Below are 6,000 nucleotides of genomic sequence, written 5' to 3' on the forward strand. Positions count from 1 at the left end.
CAAGAGTGTGTTAGAGGGGCTGGGGCTGTAACTAAGTGGCAGAGCGCTTGCCTAGGACATGTGAGGTACTGGGTTCGAGCCTCAGCACCACATAAAAATAAAATAAAGGCATGCTGTCCATCTACAACTACAAAAAAAATTTAATTTTTTTTTTAAAAAAAGAGTGTGTTAGAGCTTCCATAACAAAGTACAACAGACAAGGGGGCTTCATGGATTGTCTCACACTCTGGAAGCTGGAAGACCAAAATATCAAGGTGTTGGCAGGATTGGTTCTTTGAGGGCTTCAAGGGAAGGGCCTGTTCTGGGCTTCTCTTGTTGGCTTATAGATGTCTGTCTTCTCCCTGGGTCTGGTGTGCTCTTCCCTTTATGCATCTTTATGCCCAAGTATCTTATTTTGTAAAGCCAGCAGTCATATTGGATTAGGGCCCAGCCTAATGCCCTCACTTAAACTTGATCATTCCTTCAAAGGTGCTATCTCCATGTCAGGCCACTGTCAAGGTGCTGGAGGTCAGGACTCCAACGCATGAATTGAGGAAAAGGGACAATTCAACCTAACAGCAAGAGACTGGTACCACTGGATTGAGTAGGAGAGTGGACGGTGAGGCCCGGGGGAGAAGGCAGAGCTAACAGAAAAGACAAAGGGCCTGAAAAGCTCGTGGGAAACCAACCCCTTTACAGGTGTTCACGGAACATCCACTGTACATCCTCCGTCCTGGGCTCAGGGAATTCAGAGATAAATCCGGCCATCACTGTCCTTAGGAGCTGAGTCTGATGAAGACAGGCTTGTGAGAGACCAAGTGCTGATAGGGACAATGGGGGGCACCGAGGAAGAGCCTCCTGCCCAGTGCTGCCTGGAGTTGGCCAGGAGAGGTTGGGTGAGAATGGGATTGTGCCCAGCCACAGAGGAGAGCAGCCCTGGGGGCCAGGCCCTCCCCCGGGTTGTTACAGCCCCTCAGCACTGACTGAGGGGCTCCAGCTTCCTTGGGCAGTGCTGTGCAGATATCCCAGAACACCAACTCTGCAGAAATCCCCAGGCAGGAGTGGGGATACGAAGGGCCATGGGGTCAGATCCTACCCTGTGGAGGGTATGGCCTGGCAGGAGAAGGCGGACAATACATGAAAACGTAAGACATGGAGTCCAAGGGGACGGTTCTCTGGAGAAAAACCAGGTGGAATGACAGGAGAATGGCCATGTGTTCATTTGGGGGGCTACAGTAACAAGTTTTGACAGCTCAAGAGGCCAGAAGTCCAAACCTGAAATACCCACAGGGTGGGTTCCCTCTGGAGGGTTAGAGGGAGAATCTGTTCTGGGCCTTTGTCCTTCTGACCTCCGTTGCCTTCCTTGGCCTTCCTTCATTTCAATCCCTGCCTCCATCTTTACATGGTCCTTCTGTGTCTTCCTCCTTTTTGACCTTATAAGGACCCACCTCTGGATTTAAGGTCCATCCTAATCCAGGATGATCTCATCTCAAAATCCTTGTCTTAATTACATCTGCAAAGACCCTGCTTCTAAGTGAGATCGCCTTCACAGGTACCAAGAGCTAGAATCTTGTTGAAGGTCCCAGATCAACCAACTACATGCAGTTAACCTCAAGTTCAGGGTGAGACACAGGGAGCATCTGAGCTGGGTCTTGTAGGAGAGGCAGGATTGGGCCTGTGGAGAAAAGTGGAAAGGACCTTCCAGAAGGTCAAGCAGGGAGAAGGTGCACCCACACAGAAGACAGCAGCCATATTGGAGAATTCCAACAAGGAGTTAAGCAACACAACAGAAATAGCAAACACAGAGTGCTCATCTCCTCCCTTCCTGTAGAGCAATTCCAGCTTGGCCTAGAGTTGTTTTGTTCCAATTCCCTTAAAATATCTATGTTCAGGCAAAAGTATCCAGGGAGATTAGTAGGACCCAGGCATGCATAGCTCCCTGCACCTCAGCTTTATCCTGTAGCTGATGCAAGGTATCCACCAGCTCATAAATGTCCATCAACTAATGGGAAGATGATACCACAGCAATCAGGGAGGGCAATGTCTGTGCCAGATGAAAGATAAGGTCGACAATTCCTAGATGCATTTGGATGGGGGCAAGAACAGATACATTACATGCTACCTTTTCTACTCTTTTTAGAGTGATTTGAGATATGCTGTATACTATTATCAAAATGCAGGCACACATTTCTTTTGACACCAAAAGATAGGGTTGTCACAGTCTTTAGACAGCTGTGTTTGCACAATGAGCCATCAGTCCTGGAGAGCTAGATGATCCATTCAGGTAGTTCTTTGGTGGCTAGTCATTTTGTCCCCAACTTGTGCTCTTACTGTTAAACTTTGTTAATTTCTCTTTTAAAACCCACATTGAGTCACACTGAGTTAACTCTGTCGTGGGCATTTCCATCACTTGACACAGAGTTTCTTAGCAACAGCCAGAGGTGGGACTTTTTGGCAAATGCTGTTTATCCATCTTTGAGATGAAACGTTCATTAAAATGAACTTAAAATCAAATTCCAGTAAAAACTTTCTTTTTTCAATGATAATGTTTGCTTTTTTTTCACTTGCCCATAACTTTTGGGAAAATTCTATTTGGGCTGAATTTTCTCATAATTGTTTTCAGTGTAGCTTTTTTTTTTTAATGTGCGATTATTATTAATGGAAAGTTCAGGGGGAAAAAATCCTGTTAATAACTTTTGAGTTGTGTGACTGCTTTTTAAAACAACCTTTCTCCAAGTAAAAGAAAACTTAGCCTTATTATTATTTTTTTAATTAAAACCATTGCACTTGGGAGCTCAATGGTAAAGCACTAGCCTGGCATGCATGGGTCCTTGGGTTCAGAGTCCCCAAACCAGAGCACCACAATAACTAAATAAATGTCATCAACCAGGAAGTCTTTTAATAATTTAAAAAAAAAAAAAAAAAAAAACTTTGCATCTGAGGACTATATGGACCCTGAGCAGTTGTGCCCAGGGATAGCTTCCCATTGAAACCCTTGAGGAGTTTTAAATAATACTGATGGAAGAAATTTTTTTAAATAAATACTGATGAGTTTTAAGAAATTAAATATTTCAGAAACTGGGTCTGGGTCCAGTCCAGGCAAGCCCTGGATTATTAAAAGCTGCCGGGGTGATCCCAGTGCTCAAGCAACACTGAGGGATGTCCTAAGACATGACCACCCAATATCCACACTCCCAGAAGGATCAGAGGTCTGGAGATCAGAGAAGGGAAAATTAATTCCTACTGGATATAATTTTCCACCTGTTAAAGGAAAAATAGTTGTTTCTGTTATCTCTGAAGCATTTGGCCCTGAGGAAGACGTGGAGGCCCAGCTCACACGTCTTGGTAGACCCCATACACAGTTGGGACAGTATTGCTAGTCAACACTGCTGACCCTTAGAGAGAGATTGGCTCATCACTAGCATTAATAGTGAGCAACCCCCTGTCCAGCTTCAGAAAAGTACTTCTTGAGCTTGTGGCCATCAAAGAACAAGAGACAGACTGGGAGACCAGCCATCCTCCTGATTCTGTGGCCACCTTTTCCCATTGTCTTTTCCCAAACTCATTATAGTTTTCTAAGAAGCTGCCAGGATGGAGCTCTGTCCTCTGCTCATGATGGAAAGTGTGGCTTCTAAGAAGGGCCACGGAGAAAGTCAGCCTGAGTACCACATAGGAAATGCATCTCCCTTTCCACCTGGGCAAGGCCAGGTGGCACAGAGTCCCCAAACCAGAGGGTCTCTGCCTCTCCTCTCTCCTGCCTGTAGACTAATACCTGGATGAGCCCAATGGACGACATTTCATCACCACAAGCTGCAGAGTGACAGCTGGGCGTGCCTGAAGCTCACCCATGTCCCCTACAGGAACTTGTTCACTTAGCAGCCTTTGAATGCCAGTGGGTACCCACTGAGGGAGGACACTGGTCTTAATGAGATGCAGCTCCTAACCTCCTAGATAGCCCAGGGCTTCTTTCCCAGTCTTGTTTACGTGTCAGAGTGCCTGAAAGTCAGGTGAAGTTTTTTGAGTCACCATAAAACTTTAATATGTTGACTGTAAAACAGTTTTGTACCAAGTCCAGCAGCATCACGGAGTAGATTTCACCATAGGTGACTGTTAGTGAGAAACTCTTGATAAATATGAGAGGGGGGAAGGTTAAAACTAAGCCAGCTTTATTTCTCAACTTAAATTTGTTGGTGTTTAGGAAGAGACCTCCATTATTAGGCTCAGCAACAGTGTAAGTGAGGAAATCTGGGCAGAGACCCCTAGGAGACCCTCATGGGCCTTCTGCTCTTGGACAATCTCACCCAGACAAGCAAACCCTTCATTTCCAAAGAAGAGGCTGTGAGATGAGGTGTCTCAGATAAGGCTCCTGTTAGGGGGGTTCCCTGTTGAGAAATAGCAGTACAGGAAATATTTACATACTTCACTCATTTAATGAACTCTGAGTAAAATATATACAGCTTCATGTCCAGGGACACTGCTGAAATATCACACAAGCTCTCTTGGAGTCTTCCCTCTTGAAAATCAAAATAAAACAAAAGTGTGCAGGAAGGCAAACCAACTGCAAAACTGAAACCTGCAGGAGTAAGATTTTCCATCTGGGACACTTGTGGGGACATGAGCAGAATCCCCCCAGTCTCCTAGTGTGGACTTCTGCCATGGGACTCAGTGTCTGTAGGATTTTATGTTTTTACCTGTCTATTTTTGTTGGCAATTCCAATTTGGGGGCTGTGGTGTTAGCATGGGCTCACTGTTCCTGGGGAGGCTTTTCATATTTCCTTTTTGAAACCCCACTTCTGTCCTCCACAGCCAGCATAAGGGCGTCACCTCCTGCCCCGAAGGCTCCAAGCCCTTCTTGGGGAAGGGTGCGGGAAGTCCCCCTCTGCCTACCCCTAACACCTCCACCAAGAACACTGAGCAGAGTCTACATGAAAACCGTTTGGGAAAGTTATAATAATAACTTTCTTATCCTTCTATTGAATACATGACCAGTGTAATTCCCCATCACGTGCAACCACAAGAATCGGATCCTAATTAGAATAAGTTATATGTATGTACAACATGTCAAAATACATTCTGTTGTCATGTATAACTAAACAAATTATTTAAAAAAAAAAAGAAGAAGAAGAAGAAGAAGAAGAAGCAAAGCATCCTATCATACAGTGCGGCTCTCACCAAGGACAGCGCTGCTGGAGGGTGAATGACTGAATATTTGTTAAATTTCTACCATTGTACAAGTAACCTAGTATTTTCCTGGTTGTGTGTGAAATACCTCAGTCACCAACAGAACAAGTCAATAAACAATGACATAGTTAAAAAAAAAAAAAAGTTTGGGAAAGGAAGCTCAGACAGGAGGATTGAGCCAACCGAGGCACGTGGGCAGAGCTGGGAAATGGCCCACCTCGGGGAACCCGCACACGCCTCCCCGGCTCCTGTGCCCAGATCTCCCAGCCTTCTGGAGAATTCCCCTTCAGTTATGAAGTGGGTGTGGCTTTGTTTTTGTTGTTTTTTTTTTTTTTGTCTCTCGATAACCTGACTCTTTATTTGAAATGCCTCCAGTTGGAGAAAATAGGAAGTAAGTGAGTTTCGTTTAAGGAAGCAGAACTCCTGTCTGCCTATCACATTAAGGGGAGCTTAGAAAATGAGAAGGAAGAAAAGAACCGCCAAAAAATGTAATTTCCCCTTTGACAATTATTTCTGAATAAGAACTTGAGCAATCTCTCGGGGATGTGGGGGTTTTGTCCCTGTTAATTCACTTAGAAATGATAGCCCACGCCCCTCCTGATGGTATTGGCTGGCCTGCAGGTTTGCATAGTCGCTTGAGTTGATATCACTGACCCTGAGCCCTCGAGACACCAGCAGCTCTCCTGGTACTGCTTTAAAACCACCTGCTTTGTTTTATTTATTTATTCATTTATTGTCTTTAGCTATCAAAACATAAGGTGGCCCACAAGGTAGAGAACTGATACTCTTTGACAGAAAAGCAAGTGCAGGTGTGCTGCTGGACACACACACACACACACA

The sequence above is a fragment of the Marmota marmota genome, unplaced genomic scaffold (genome assembly GCF_001458135.2).
Source record: "Marmota marmota marmota unplaced genomic scaffold, marMar, whole genome shotgun sequence".
Taxonomy (NCBI): domain Eukaryota; kingdom Metazoa; phylum Chordata; class Mammalia; order Rodentia; family Sciuridae; genus Marmota; species Marmota marmota.